Source organism: Neodiprion fabricii, chromosome 5 (genome assembly GCF_021155785.1).
Source record: "Neodiprion fabricii isolate iyNeoFabr1 chromosome 5, iyNeoFabr1.1, whole genome shotgun sequence".
In the NCBI taxonomy this organism is placed as follows: Eukaryota; Metazoa; Arthropoda; class Insecta; order Hymenoptera; family Diprionidae; genus Neodiprion; species Neodiprion fabricii.
Window position 1 is genome coordinate 6697052 of NC_060243.1, and position 17107 is coordinate 6714158.

Genomic DNA, 17107 nt, shown 5'->3' on the forward strand with positions numbered 1-17107 from the left:
AATTTTTCTTTGCACGCGACGATGCGAGTATTTTCTCTTTGGTACCGTGTAACAAGAATAAAATCAAATTATTTTTTCTTTCTTTCTTTGTGACTTTTATCTTTAATAAATATAGAACATTTCCGTATACGATTTAACGAATGTTTACAAATTACGGATCGCGATAAAACTTTAGAGATCAAAATTAACCACAGATTCATATTTTGTAACGAATAAATCTTATCTTTCTCATCAAATAGAACTCGTACGATCACTTTGTATACTTATATACATATATATTATAAATATTTTGTAGGCGCAAGGGTAAATTAAGGAAGGAAAGAGAGAAGAAAGGAAAACAAAAAAATCACTGCACGTAGGGCAAAGTTGGAGTAAAAACTTGAACGAACGTTGCCCTGCAGAGGTTATACCATGTTATACCGTATATATATATGTATAGTATATGAAGCTAGAAGTAGATACAGTGCAAAACCTCCCTCAGGCTTCGTATATATAGGCGAAATATAAGTTGCAATTTTCACAGTCAGACACCCTTGGCAGGCCATCGACTGCCGCACAAAGCTGCAATTGCAACCGACAACCGCATCGGCGCTCAATTTTCTTCTTCTTCCTTCTCCTTCATCTTAATCTCAATCATTTTCTTCTTCTGCTTCTTTCGCCAGACCCAACCGACTGCGGAAGAGATCCGATATCTTTTTTTTACCTCCGACCGCGTACAATATCGTTGAAAAGAAATCTCGGTGTCTTTGATCCACCTCCGCCCCCCCGCCCCTAATTTTTTTCTCACCCTTGGGCTAAAATCGCACACTGTATTATACCCTATACATCTATACATGATATCAATCATAAAAAATACTAGAAACGCTAAAGAATTACATGTAGATATGCAGGCATGACGGAATAAGAGTGGATAGAGGAAGAGAAAGGATACACGAATATTTACGTACATGCGCAAAAAGTGGAGAAAGAAATCTGCGAAAAATGCACAATTCTCCGCGCATATCCGTGTATTATTGATATTATTGTTGTTGTTGTTGTTGTTGTTGTTTATATACCTTAATACATAAGGTAAAATCGGTGCGTTGCAATTTGCCGAGGCAGCTGTGATTCAGAGGAAGTACAAGTTTCGAAATTTATACCTCCGAGAAGGTTTCATTCGCGAGAATGACGTTAGACTCGGAATATCTGTTCAATACGATCCACGTTACATCCGTACATGCATACGGATGTATCAGGGTGTTTCGGAACAAAGAAAGAAATTTGCGATTTTCCACCACGGCACCCCCTAAAAAGCTTGTTTTTTTTTTTACGTTGTTTTATTTTCATTTCAATCTTCTTTTGCAAAAAAAATTCTCAAAGGTATAATTTTTCAAGAAAAATCCTCGATGAGCTCCACTTGGGTGCACGCACAATTCGGGGAGAGAAGAGAAGAGAAGAGAAGATGTGAAAAAGCGAGAAAGAGAGAGAGAGAGAGAGAGAGAGTGAGAGAAGAGACGACACAAAATAGCGGATCTGACCTTCTCTCTCTTCATTTCTTTCAAAAGTTTAGTACATGGGTATGTATTTACGTACGTATATACTTTGGTATAAAAGCTCAGCCCCCCCTCCCCCCTCCCTTTTTCTTGCCACTTTAGGGATTGACGATGACGAAGGCATCAGCAGCCCTACGTGGGTATATAATACACTATATATATACATATATATAAATTGGGAGGGCCTAGGCAATGTGGAGGCAGAACGAGCCGTCCACTTCTGGATTTTACTTGTATCACACGTTGGCACCTGGGAGGAATGTATTATTCGGAGAAATTTCACGATAGATCAATTCCCGGTCGATATTACGCGCGGAAAATGAGAATTACTCTCGGTAAGTAATGTTTGACGAAACTTTGGCGATTAGTTTTTTTTTTGTTACGTATACTCGATAGTCTGCACGTTTATTAGGTATATATATATATATAATATACACTGATTGCGAGAAAAGTTTCATTTTTTTTTTTTTTTTTTCTTGTAACAATTGCTAAATTATATTTTTGGAAGATTATAGTCTAATTAGTATATTTGAGATAACATTTGTAAGCGGTTTTTGGATCTCGTTGAAAATATAACGAAAGTTTATCGTATCGAAGAGTATGAAAACTAACGGTGAGAACAAGTTGGAAACACGGTAGATGGAAGTGTGACAATTTTTACTCAGCTTATTACAAAGATTTATTAATCATCATATATTACTTTTTTAATTTTCATTCACAAGTGTTCAATTCGGTATACTAGTTTACCCTATGCAATGCAAATCGAACAAAAATTTGCAGCTTACACTAATTGAAAAATCATAGTTCTAAAATCACGGTGTGAATAAAGTTTCTACCACAACGCGGTAATGGGTAACAGTATTACAGGTGTAATACAACAGTTTTGTACGTCGTACGTATTATATATTGCAACTTTCTTTTACCATGAAAAATAAAAGGATTCTCCGATAAATAAGACGGGGTAAAATCGTACATGTTCGAGTAAATTGCGTGCTCTCAAGTTCAACGTCTAGAGAGATACTGTTTTTACAACAACAGTCGTTAGCGCAGCAACCAAGTAACGATATACATAAATGTACACGTGTTATATAGGTATAGGTACACCAATATGGTTTCGTATGCAACCGAACAGGTAAAAATAAAAAAAAATAAATAAAAAAAAAAAACAACAATAAGAAGAAAACGACCCATTGCGGGGAACACCGAACAAGTCCACCTGTAGACAGCTCGGAGACACGAGTTACGAGATGATGCAGGGAGAGAGGAGTAATCACGCGACGAGGAACGGAAACGAGAAGACGTGTCCATTGACCGCCTCCGCCTTTTGGTTCGTGTCGCGTCGTTCCTCCGTTCAATACGGAAACCACCTCAACGTTTCTTTCCGCCGAAAGTTCTTCTTCCTCTCCCACTTGCTGCAAACCCTCCTTGATTTATCGTCAGAGGAATTACCAAGAGTTCGTCAGCGCGCGTTTCGATCGGTCCAAATCTTCTTTTTTTTTTTTTAGTTTATTTATTCATACCCCTTTTTCTTCGATATATTTATACCAGGATTATAATTCCAGGCGAATACCTTACAGCCTTGTTTATCCGTCATTAGTTTCAACGCGTGCGTTAAAACTCGAAACACTCGGTTATTTACGCACGTGCTGAGCCAGCGAAACGAGGAAATGAGAACCGCTGTGAGGAGTAATTTTTATCGGTCAGTGAGACGTGACGTCATCACGTCACGGGCCAATACAAATTCGTACGAAACGATTTAACCACCGACTGAAATGGTTTTTTTTTCTCTATAAACTACTATTATGCACACTTGTTTTTTCATATTATTATTATACACTTCCGAGTAAAAAGTGAAAGTAAATATCTGTACAATATGATTTGCTTTTGTTCTCTTGTCAGTTGGGTTGGCTGAGAAACATTTTGCGGATTTATACATATAACAAAGTGAATAATAAACTTTGAAATTCGTATCACGCGTCTCACGCGGTGTAATTGTAACGAAGCAAGAGTGGCAGCAAAAAACTATCCGTATACGTGTGTAGAAAAAAAAAAAAATGTGCCAAAGAGAGCGGAGGGTGATTGGTAAAATTTAAACTCTATGAAATGTCTGTATTTCAATAAAATTTAGAATCGAATAAATTTGCTTTCCCTCCTCCTCCTCCTCATTCTCTTCGATAAACTCTCAAAAACTTCTAATTGGCTGCGCCGCGACAAGTTGCAGCTGAAAAAATAAGCGAATGAACACAGAACTGGAAACACAGTTATATATAGATCCGTATTTATGTCACATCACTATCCATATATGCATGTATACATATTATACACATATATTATATTAGTAGATGCAACGTTCTGAACAATTATTCAGGTGCTTTTCAAATCCTAATAAATAACGAATTTAATTATATAACGAAAATAATTAACACAGATATTTATTATATCACCGAATAAAAACAGATGCAAACCATTCAGCCAATGACCGGATGGAGAGGTAAAATGTGCAAAAAATACCGAACCGCTTTTCTGATAACACAACAATGTGGACAGACGATAAATAATTTGCAAATTTTTTCGAAAAAACCGAGCGTTCTACGTTACACGGAAGATCGTCCTAAATTGATTGTTCACTTTGTTTCTATACGTTTCTTATGAATTCAAAAAGAAACACGTTGTAGAACATTAATTATTATTTCTTTTCTGAAATTTATATTCAACGCAAAGATCACGATACGTAATATAACAATGTACGTATCTAACGAGGTTCCAACTTTTCTAAATTAATATTTTATCACTATTTTATGAGATTTATAATGAAAAATTCGTTACACATATACGATACGAAATATCACATTTCTTCTCGGTCTTTTGTGCAATGTAATTGACATTGCGAACGATGTAAGCAATAGAAAAAATTATTTTGTTCACAATTTCTCGTATATTGAATTGAAGAAAAAAAAGATGAGAACGATCTTCCAAATAACGTAAACTACCCTCATAATATCCCATCATTTTTCTTTCAACCTAGACAAAAGCTCTTCTTCAGAAGCTCACCAAGTTGAAAAATCTCATATCGGGTATTTTTTTTTTTTTCCCGAAACACCCGATAATTTTGCGCGAAATTTAGCAGGACATATGCGCCGAACCCTGCACATATCTGCATCTGCAGACTTATACACAGATATATATATAATAATATATATGTATATATACACATATATATGTATACATATGTATAATATGCAACGTATCGCGGCGTGCAGCAGCCGACCTCCCCGTTCGTTCGATGTCGAGGCTGCAGCCCTTTACGCATACGCATACACGTTCGCAGAGATACATTGCAGCCAACATAAACACGGACCTACGTCACGTAACGTCGCAGAACCGGCGGATGGAAGAGACCGAGATACCGAAGCGACCGGGCCTAGGTCAACGAGCATTGTTCCGGCGAGGGTGGAAGGGTCGCTCTCCCTCCGAAACGGGTGTTTGCCCTCGAGGCACCCCCCATCCGGGAGAGAGGGAGAGAGAGAGAGAGAGAGAGAGAGAGAGAAAATTCCTCTTTCCCTGCGTCCAATGTCGGACCCGAATGCCAGCATCCCTTCTTGAATGATTGACGCACGGCAACTTCGCCCCTCCTCCCCTCTCTCTTTCGCTCTCTCGCTTTTTGTTTCTCTTTCTCATACACACGTGCGTGTGTCCTATGGAAACAGACGTATTTCGTCGGGCGGCTGAAACGGAGGTATCTTGTCAGTCGACCCTGCAAGACGTGTACAGAGCATTGTTTAAACTCAACGTGTACAGCGTTTTTTTGGAGATACATACGTCCGTTTTAGCCACCCGACGAAATACGACGTCTGTTTCCATAGGACCCGTCGATATATATATATATATATATATGCGTGTACGTATAAACGTCGGACAGTGGTTCTCGACGGGAGGATTACTCGCGACAAATGCATAGATCAGTTTTTCAATTTTATACAGAAATCGAATGACAGGTGTTTAATTCGTGCCTGCATGTTGGGTCGAAGATTTATAATACATGTACTGAGGAGAATTTAATTTGTGACATTAACTAGAAAGTTTCAGTAAAACAGGTATCGTTAAAAAAACTGTTCGAATATTGTTGGGATTACGAAAAACGAGGTACGCCTAAACCATTTTGCGATATAATGTAAATTATTGTTGTTAACAATAAATTGATTGAAAAACAATCGTGCAAATTGGGAGAACAATTCATTTACAATTTCGCGGTGAAAAAAAAAATTCACATAGTTCGTCGACCGATACGTATATAAAAAATAAACTCGTTTCATCATTCGGTATTTTCTAATTTCTTCCCGCATCGCAGAAACGTTTTTTGTTTTTTTCAAATCAAGTGTTTCTAGATTCGCCAATTTCAGAAAAGAGCGGATCAGAATGGAATAGAATTTATCGACAAAAGATATACATATAATTACAACATCCGTTACGATAGTTTGAATAGTTGGACAGAAGCGTAGCAGCGGAGCAAAGTTACATGCAGTCAAAATTTCGAGTCTCAAAGATCAGTTGTCTCGAGAAGTTGAATGGATTATACAAAGGGACTCGATAAATTGCACAAGTTTACAACAAATGTGTTATACGATACACAACATAGTTGCACAAGTTTATATATACCAGAAATCTGTTCGTTATGCATTTCATAATCGGGACTGTTTCGTCGAATCTTATTGTTACAGTTTCGCGAATACATGTAAGTTTAAAGAATAAATTTTCATATTCAAGGACGGAACATGAAAAGACGAAGAATTACGTAATCGTTAATAAAACAAACAATAAGTAAGTAGAAAATGATGTTGACGATGAAAAAATTCGCAATACGCGTTTACGTTATATCTCACCTTGTGCGTTAATAAATTATGAAAGCGATTCGCGATTTTTTCACTTTTCTTCCGTTGCCGGTCACGATTTGCACATGCGATCATTTTTCGCATTGATTCCTTCCGTGGTTGTATAATCAATTTGTAGAACTTTGGTCTTCGTTGCTTCGTTACTACGAACACGCTGTGTACTATAAAATATACGACCACTCTTTACACAAGTAAACAAGTAAATAATCGCGTTTTTGTTTCACCAAATTTCAAACGGATATTTACAGGACCCTATATCGCATCGCACACTATTTGTACAATCATTTTTTTTTTTTTTTTTAATCTGTTCATTTCTAAAATTCAATTCCTACAACGCGAAATGTTAACAAGTTTGACAACGATTACGTAAAAACAGCTAATGTAACAAAATTAAAACTTTCTCGTGTTATATCAATAAAGCTTTCCCGACTGTTTAAAAGACATTTTTCCCTTGTCATTCGCGCACAGAGTACACGCTTCAACCTGCGATCCGTACAACAATTACATACGCTTATATCCTCGTGATATTACATTACGTATAATATACGATCACGGTTGTGGAGGTGATAAATTAAAGAAGGATAAAAATAAACGAGCATAATATACCTTGTTCAAGCAAAACCAACCCTAAGATATACGCATATATTACATATACATAAGCATTGAACGTCGTACCGTTTACGTAGTGCAAAATCGATCCATTTTCCAGACAACAAAAAAAGACAAAAAAAATCATTAAACCTATTTCGTTGTTATTTTATAATGGTCCAAAATTCAGTATACGTCATACAATGATACGATAAAACAAACCATAACGATACATCTTCTCCAGCTCTATATAATAATATATATATATGTATGTGTATGTATATAAGTTGCGTTCCTATGTACGTAATAATACACAAGCTTCTTCTAAAAAAAACTTGTCATTAACTCCGAAGTGGCGCGGGTAAATAAATAAATCATTTTGCCGACAGGCTTACTACACAGCGAGCTCGGTCAGCATCGGCATCATCTCGAGGCTAAAGAAGACCACCGGATCACTTGGCCCGCGAGTCTCGCGGATCCGTGAAGCATCGTAAGAGTGAGTGAGATGAACAACACAACAGCCGCAACACGAACGCTCGATTGGTTCTATGCTCGAAGCCAAGCCTGCGTCGTCTCGTCCCTCTCCCCGATTCGCGGGTTGATTTTCGTCTTACTTTACGACAACAACGACAGCGATAATAATAATAATAATAATAATAATAATAGGAAAAAGAAGAAGAAGAAGAAGAAGAAGAACAAAAAAGTAAAATAAAAAAAAATAAATAAAAATCGGGGGACGTCGTCTTCGTAAGCGCCTAAGCAGGTAGCGCCGAACAGCATCCGTTGTATAATGTGTACGTATTCACGTGTATACGTATATATCATATATACGCGATGGATGTATATATATATATATACATATATGCACATACGTACGATACGGCAAACGGCACGCAAACGCGAGTGTATAATATAATGCATATTGCGAAATGAAAAATGCTTCTGGGAATTTGCGGGGAGAAAGGAGCGAGGCAAACGTTCCGGGACCAAGTCTGACGCCTTTTTCGCACAATTTCAACAACGAAATACCTAACGAAAATACTACCGCAAACAATTGCCCTCCTCGGCGTGTAACGTGAAGAGAACTTTGTAATTTTCACCCGCCGACGATACGTTATTCGTTACCTATACGTATACAAAAACATATCATGCGAAACGGAATTGCCGATAAATGGTATAACAACAACAACAACTATTTTAATAATATGTAATTTATAGCCATATGAGCTATTTTCGTTCTTCGATTGATTTTTGCAAACAACCCCGAGTTCAAAGGGTTACGTACATTTATAAGTACACATATTATGCAAGTGTAAAGCAAAGCAAGTTATTATGTTTGCAAATAAGCTGCATGTTTTATAATGCGTTACATTCATAATATTGATATTCCAACTTTCGTTTAGTTTTTTTTTTTATTTTTGTTTGTCTGCTTTGTCAAGATTCAGAGTCTAATTTCCAAGTTTAAAGTATTATATGACGATATTACATAATATATGCAATAGTACGTATAAAACCGAAGTAAAAAAAACCGCTCGTGAGAAAAAAATAAATAAACACACGAAAGAACTAAAAATAGTTTACAAACATCAGACGCGCAAGACCCGGACGAAAATGTATATATAATTGTAATATACGTATATTGAATTACGTAGTTCCTGCGGATGATTGAAAAAAACAACTGGTCTATGTTAATTGGAAAGAAGGGAAAAGAGCGAAAATATCTCGTATTTTCTTTAGCAAACGTTTCGGAATTTACGTACATCTCACTGATCGATATTATAATATCATGTTCCGTATGCGATTCGAAATTAGATAATTAAGATGGTGCAACGGATGTGTATCTGTTTGTATTTATAATAATATTTGACGGATCATTTCAATGCGCGCATGTGGTGATATTTTACTATTGCGAGCGATTTGTGAGATCGTTAACGTTGTTCAATAGATCTTTGATTAATAATAATGTACCGCGTCAATCGATAACGCGAAGCAATTGATGAAGAAAAACAACGACACCTGTTAGAAATTTTTATATTCGTTGTAAATAACGTATTACATGCATATGCGCATAATTATAATTTACATAATACGTAACATTCATGAATTAAAAAAAAGAAGAAACTCCGATAAATTCTGCGCGAATACATATATTTGTAACACTTCAAATTATCATTCGCCACCCGCAAAAAAGAAAAATGGATCGAGATAAAATTTCCGGTGTGTATATATATATATGTACGTATGTATGTATGCGTGTGTATGTACATATGTATATATATATACAATATAAATGCACACAATGCAGCAATGTACCGCATTTTTATCATTTATCCTTAAACGTATTTTGACCGTGGCAAAAATCACGAAAGGAGAATGATAACCAGTTGATACCAAACTTCCGTTATTCTAATATACTATTAGTGTATAAGTAAATAAATAAATATATATATATATACACATACTCCAGTTATGTACTACTAAGAATAACTGCGTAAAACAAACGTTCAAAGACGATCATCCCCAGATATTGCCTCTCAAAAGTTTCAAAAAATGTTCCACAGACGATGAAAGAAAATCTTGGCCGTATAGCGACAAGCAACAATTGACCCGAGATTAATTAACGCGTTACAATTGTTATTGTAATGTTGTAATCGTGCATAATACGTATGCAAAGAAAATGCCGATAGGTAGATGAGAGAGAGAGAGAGAGAGAGAGAATTGCTGCCGCGGCGAAATATTCAACAGGTATCTGAGCTATCGATTTAACACCCTTGTAGATATTGTGTACTCGACTTGGTACAATATCGTGATCACGATACAAATACGTAACGACATCCACGCGTAAAACATACCTTTTATTCGTTCGCGAAAATCGTTCCGAGGAAAGTGCAAACCTGTAATATGTACGTACGTATGTAGCACGGTAGATATAATAACTAATTGTGAGTATAATCGGCACGCAACTCACTTGTTACACGGTGTAACATGTTACGCATATACCAGAGGGCCCAACAGCGGCTCTCGAACGCCGAAGGGTTTGATACGTGGAGGAATAAAATTCCACGACATTTCCAACTTTTCAAGACATCTGAAACCTAGCCTCTCCCCGACAATTTTCCAATTCTAGTAAATTACTAACAATAAAACCTAAATCGTTCAGCTTATCGACTCTGTTTAATCGTTTCAGATTCAATACGAATTGAAGAAAAATACAATGTAGGTAAAAAAGAAAGTCATTTTAAGCAAATTTGTTTTCTCGACGATAAAAAGTAAACTCGTTACCTCGAAAAATGATTTCTAATTCCCGTGATAGTAAACTGATGTTTTCAGTTTGTTCTATCACCAAATTAAAAATTTCCATGTTTTCCATGTGTGTAACCATCCCGTATACATATGTATATGTATGTAAAATCCTGAATCGCGGTCATATTATGAGCGCAGCCTAGCCGGAGGCGGAAGGACCTCAGCGAACTTTACCGTAACTACATATGTATGTATATATATATATATATATATATAGCAATAAATGTGTGTACATATACATGCACGCATGCGTGGGGGACGAAATTAATTATACAACTATACACGGGATATTTTGTATGCATGAACATGTATTGTATATTACACACGCACGTAATATGTATATTCAAGCTACACCGTAGTAAATTCTCCATTTTCTGGATCATGCATGTGCACACATACAGATCACAGCGTGTATTACGATAGGTGTAATAAATTTGCAATGTCTGGAATCACCGAGATTGAAAAACATAAACTTTGAATTAAGAGAGAACGTGGATGTGAAAATTAAAGAAGAGAGTTGTAGAATATAAATATATACAAGGTGATTTTCAAATTTTTACCCGCAGTGTATTATATATTATATATATATATAATACGTATATTAATTACTCAACGTTATACATACTACGACTAACCTGCTATCAAATATTCGTATTAAAACTATATCAATTCGTTCCTTACGTGCTTCTCTATCAATAACACATAGCGATACTTATTACATAGATTTTCTCACTGTTGCCCGTGGCCCGTGTTTTTACGTAAAAAAAAACAAACAAAAACTGCAATAATTACAGCAGCATCACGGCGCCTAAATGCCATATAAAATCTTTGTACCACTGCATATACAATATTTCATTTACATTGAAATTTTTCCGTTTCGAGAAAATCCACGGTGGAATTATATATATGTGTACAATAATATGGTGTATATGTTATATATATTATACAATGTATATAATATATACTATACAATACTGATGTAGGAATTATTACAAAGACGTATTTGTGCGCACCCTGAATTAATTGTGCCTCGCGTATTGGGCACGTTCGTTCGTGAAATTTCCGCTTGCAATGAAAAACGTGAAAATTTCAACGTGAGAAGATCCGAGGATCAATTAAATCTCAACGCATTCTAATACATCGAACACCGCGACTGTTTTTAATGTACGTTGCTACGTGATCGGTGTGAGAAAACACGTATGTTACATACACAAGTAGGTACAATGGGAGTGTTATAACTAGGCAGTGAATATAGGAAAAATGAATTATACCTGCATGCGAATCGTGCAGAACGAGTTGAGCGAGACAACGGCTCAGCAATTGCAACACATGCTGGCTGCGCTAACGCGATTCTAATGAGAATATATGAAGAAGGAAGAAAAACAAAAACGAATAGTCAGGAAAAACTTCACGTCGAGTTATTCAAATGGGGGGTGGAGGGAATAAAGATAAATATATAGAAAGATTAGAATGTACAAGGATCACGATTGTTATACCTGTGAAACCTTCGGGAACGTATAGAAAATCGCTTTTCTTGAATTTCCAAGTGTAGGGGAAAGATGCGTTGCGTTATTGTTTCCTACATATTTGTTTGTAGGGAAAAGTTGATTCGTAGAAGCCAGGATCAAAGTATACATGTACATATGTGTGTGTGTGTGTGTGTGTGTGTGTGTGTGTGTGTATTTTGAATTTCCATGCTATTGTTATACGTGAATTTGCGAAGAAACACGTTGTAGCACTTCAGTTATTATTTCTCTCCTGACATTTATATTCAACCCAAAGATCACGATCAATAACACAACGATATATCATCCGGGAATCTTATTCTCCTAAATTAAAGATTCATACAAAATTGTAACTCTTTCGTAATATTGAATTAATAACGAAAATATCGTCAGATACACTTCTTAATCATCAACTGGAAACTTAATATTACAAGTACGAGTCTTCTTTGTGAGGTAAATTGATGTTATGATTTGTGTAAGCGGTAGACAAAAAATTTACTCAAAATACTTGATAAATTCAAAACAGTGTAAAATAAAAAAGTGAAAAATCAACCAAGCGATATCTTCCACGTAACATAGAACGCTCATATTTTTCCAGAACCTTTCTCTCGGTCTAAAAAAAACTTTTTAGGATATGCCGAGGTGGAAAATCGCAAATTACAACTGTGAAAATTTTCAAATTCTTTAAAATAGGTCTCCGTGTCTTTGATTCTTCAATACTGTAACTCTTCTCTTTACAGCGTTTCACACATGATATGTTTTATAATTTCTTATTCAACGAAGTTATCAAATATTTTGACCAAAAGTTTTCGATTATACTTACAACACTGTCTCTCAATTTTTCGTCTGCGGCGGATATTTGCTACTCTCTTTTTTCATTCAAAGTATAAAATAACAATTAATATTCATCGAGGTGTGATGAACTTCGTACAGTTCGTTTAACCCAATTTTGTAATATTAATTATTAAGGACACCGCGTGCATAATGTTATACCACCCACGTGTTCTTTTGTTTTTCACTCTTATCGCGAACGAGGTAAAACTTTTTCCCTCCTTACTTCCTTTCTTCCTTTCATACTTACTTACTTACTACGTCGTAAAATGTCGTACAGTCTTATTCCTAGAACGGTGCTGCTGGTCTGTCTCAAGGTTGAGGGCAGCTTCTATGACCGCTCTAACCAGCGAACACTTTACATATACAAGGCGTCTCTTTTTTCTCTCTACACGGGAATTATACCAACAAACGTCGCGGCAGCATCGGCGCAACGTTAAAACTACACCCAAGTTTCGTTGCCGATTGGATGCAGCAACGATCGTTGCGTCGGCTCTTGAGAATTTTTAGAAAACTTGAAACGAACCATCGGCAATCCCATTCAATGAAAATTTCACGGAACGTGATTTTCATTCATTCGTACTATCGTATTATCGATATATTGATACGATACGAAACGTTTACAGTCGTCTTACAATTAGTCATACACTACGCAAGATGAGTTACAAGTAGATATTGTGATTACGAATTATACAGTAATTACATAACACAACAATTACGCCTTTACAATGAAAACTTTTCTCTCGGTCTACTCGTGTTCGATTTTTATCATGTTGAAGTTAGTAACGTTACGGTAACGATTCGTGCTGTGAAAAAACCGTTATTTTGCAATATTGTAACAGTTTGGAATCCAGCAAACCACAATGAAACAAAATATACTCGTATAAATAGTAATTTTTTCCTAATATTTCATTACGACAAAGGTTACTGACTTAAGCATCGTCGATCTTTCGGCTTCAATTTGCCGAGAATTTGTTCGATTCGACGAAGATTACTATTACGAAACACAGTCCCGGCATGTCCGTATCGTAAAGCATAACGGAGAGTGAAAGAAAAAGAGAAATAAAAGAGTCGCGGTTGTCCGCCTGTGTTTTTGGCCAACCCAAATCCTAATCTCCCGATTGTATCTTCGTAGAACTAGTTTTGGTTCGAAACCGAAAAGCGAGAGGTGATTCGTGTTTCGACTTGGAGAATCGCGATTCGTTGCGACGCTTTTTCCGTGTTTTCATCCGGCATGCAGGCTCTGTTCTAAACATTGTTTACTCACATCGATTTCGAACGGTGTGTAAAAAAGTTGGAACAGTTATTCCTCTATATTTATACTGTAATTGTAATATTATTACGTGATTTACGCTCATTCACGATGGGAATCACGAAAGCCAAGAAAAAGAAATATCGTTATGACACATTTCGTATTACGATGATTGTGAATTGCGAACTCTAGTAAACTTGTAACATCGGGAAAGAACAGGAAATTTTTCGCTACGATATCCAAACTTTCAATTTTCACATCTTACAACTAACATTGTACGGACAAATCTTTAAAAGTTTTATCTATTCGACGAATTCGTGCGTTTTTTACTTTTTGCGTTTTAATCCGTGCCGGAAGTGAAACAAGAATAAAAAACTAGGAAAAAAAAAGTATATATCGTACTTGATGTAGGTATAATCTATAATGTATTAAACGAGATGGATTTACAGTTTAAGGTTGATATACGCTCCGGTAATGTTGATCAATGCCTTCCCTTTCCGTCTAACTTGTTTGCGGTTTGAAACAAAATGCGAGTCTCGATTCTATTATGCGAATTTTTTGACAGTGATCGGCGACGCAGCCGACGTGAGAAAGATCGGAAGTCATTGTCGCGTAATTCGTATAGAATCGAGACTCGAATTTTGTTTCGGACCGCAAACAAGTTAGACGGTAGAGGGAAGGCACGTTCATGAACATTACTGTACAACGGTTTGAATTGTTACAGCCGGAGGATAAAATGAAGAATCGAGTTTGACGACGAGAGTGGATAAAATAATTGCCTGCTCCAATTTTCTCGCACTCTTTATTACAGGGTTGAAGTTAATTAAGTAAAACTGTGCTTCAACTTCAACTTCAACCGCGTTCGCAATTTGACCGTTGATTAGTAATGAATTCTAAATAAATTTTCTCACCTGCTATGAAGCAAAACTCCAGGTTGGCGACGATTACGCCGCGGATGAATTCTCAGGGCAGCGAGTAGTTTTCATCCCCGGAACAGGCGCAGCAGGTTGCGTATCGAAGAAAAATATCCATGTGAGTTACTCGGTCATATTATCGATCGATATTAACAGGCGTGTCTCTGCAGCATCGCGATAAAATGAAAAGATCAAAGTTGAATAGTAAGATTGAGAAAAAAAAAAAAAAAAACGAAAAATAAACCACCCAACACTTAATTCCGACACTGCATGCGCTTCCTTCTTAAAATTAATATCCTCGTACAGTCGATTTGACGATATTAAAAGAAATAAACGTCGCACTGATTCACCTTGTTCATGAATGTTTATGCTCGTCGTCGCAAGAAAAAAAAAACACTCGCGAGACTTTTGTCTGATTTCAGACGTCGAGAATCGTTGTCACTTTTCTTAGGAATATAAAATGCGAAGTGACAAACGTAGAGGCAGAAGAAACTTGACAAGAGTTTAAAGAAGAATTTACCGGCGAATCTTATTCACAAGTTGAAAATTTCCCCGGAAATACTTCGTATCGATCGGAGTACTGTTCGTATTTCCTCGTTTATAAAAACGGCGCCCATAATCTTCCGAGCGATTTCCAAGAGTCCTTTTTGGTAAAAGTATCAGTTTTGCGAAAGGTAGCGAGGTGCGATCGATTCGCGACGAAATACCTCTCGACAAGGAAATCCAATAGTTTTATTCGGCGGTTCGCGGTCTTTGGATATATTCCCTTTAACTCGGCACCCGGTGAGCTCGGAGCGGTCGAAACCCGCTTAAAGGGATTCTCGAAGCGTCGGAGAAATCAGTTCCCGCATCTCTCTACTTCGACTCTCCACGATCATTTACGCCCGGCGTCTCGCTTAATATTCCTCAGTAAGAATGAAAAAAACAAACCAAACGCACGTTTCGACCGATCGTTTACTGTTCAGCGTTCAGTTTAAATATCCGTACGAGTACACAAACCTGCTTTTTTTTCTTCCCCGGCGGATAAAACAGATCGCGGGCACCGCACACTTCGATCGGCAATAAGGCGGAAGGACGAAAGAAAGAAAGAAACGAAGGAAGATCCTCGTCGTCCGTTAGTTCCGCGTTTCGTGACTTCGAGTATCCGCCTTGTTTTTTACCACCGTAACAATTTCGTCTTCAACATCGGCTCGGTGTCGCTTTTATTTCCGGTTAAAACAACGCCGCATTGTTCACGACCCGGCAAAGCAACGTCTACGCTTCCCGACGGCTCGCTTATGACTGCAGGTTGATGCGCCCGCGACTCCTGCCTCCGCCGCTCACCCCCCCACCCCCCTCCGCCCCGACGCGCCCCTCGATTCGGCCCGCCCCCTGGGGGCGGCAACGTCATCAGACCACGCCCATACTCCGTCGCACCATCTATTCCCTGAATCTCGGCCCACGCTCCTTCCTCGGTAGGCGAAGCGGACGCTGCTGCTCGTGATAGATTTTCACGCCGCTTCCGACATCGGATTATGCATTGTAAAAAAAGTACACTCTCTCACACACGCGCCGCTCCTACGCACCAAACTTCGCACCGTACTGAGGAAACCGGACTGTTTATAAACAGCGTATGGTTTTTCTCATTTTTTTATTTTTTTTACCCATGGGGGTAAAAATTTTCATGGAACCTCACACGCGCGTGTCTAGGAGAAAGATAAACGATTTTTCGTGTCCTGTGTAAGGGTTGGAGGGAGCTGGGGTATTTCTAAATGTAACGAACCTTTACATGGGCGGCGGGGAGGGTGGTCTAGAAAAATATCCCGATAGGTATAATTTTATATAATGAACAATCCCAAGTTATTATCTTATTATACTTCATCGACTCTCACGCATATTGCAGCTTTGTTGCCGTACGCTCGACCGTTGCCGGTGTTTACTTGACCAATTTGTAATGATTAGTCGTTTACAAAAATTTTTAGTATCGGTTTCGATTGGCTGATAAATTGAATAAAAAAGTAAAACAAAGAATTCTGTTTGTTTCGAATAATTTAGTCATGCAACTGATAGAAACCGATACTAAAAGTTTTTTGTACATATATATATATATATATATACATATTCATATAATATGTGTGTAATATAAAATTGAGCTTAAAAATGCTCAAGCCATACGTTGTGTATATATATAATTATATATAAATCATGTTTGTATACAAATAACATCGTCCTATAACATTGGTTGACAGTATCATTACTTAAAACTTAGAAAACATAAGTAGGTCGTTCATTCATTCGAGAAGAAAACATATTT

At 37.2% G+C, this 17107-nt stretch overlaps 1 protein-coding gene across 3 annotated transcripts in view; it reads right to left on the minus strand.

Annotated features, from left to right (window-relative positions):
- LOC124182332 overlaps positions 1-16077 on the minus strand; it is a 122147-nt gene extending 106070 nt beyond the window's left edge. For all 3 annotated transcript variants that reach the window (XM_046569442.1, XM_046569443.1, XM_046569441.1), the window contains exon 1: positions 14812-16077. The gene's annotated coding sequence lies outside the window, so the exon portion shown is untranslated. The remainder of the gene's footprint in view (positions 1-14811) is intronic.
- Between the last annotated feature and the right edge of the window lie 1030 nt (positions 16078-17107).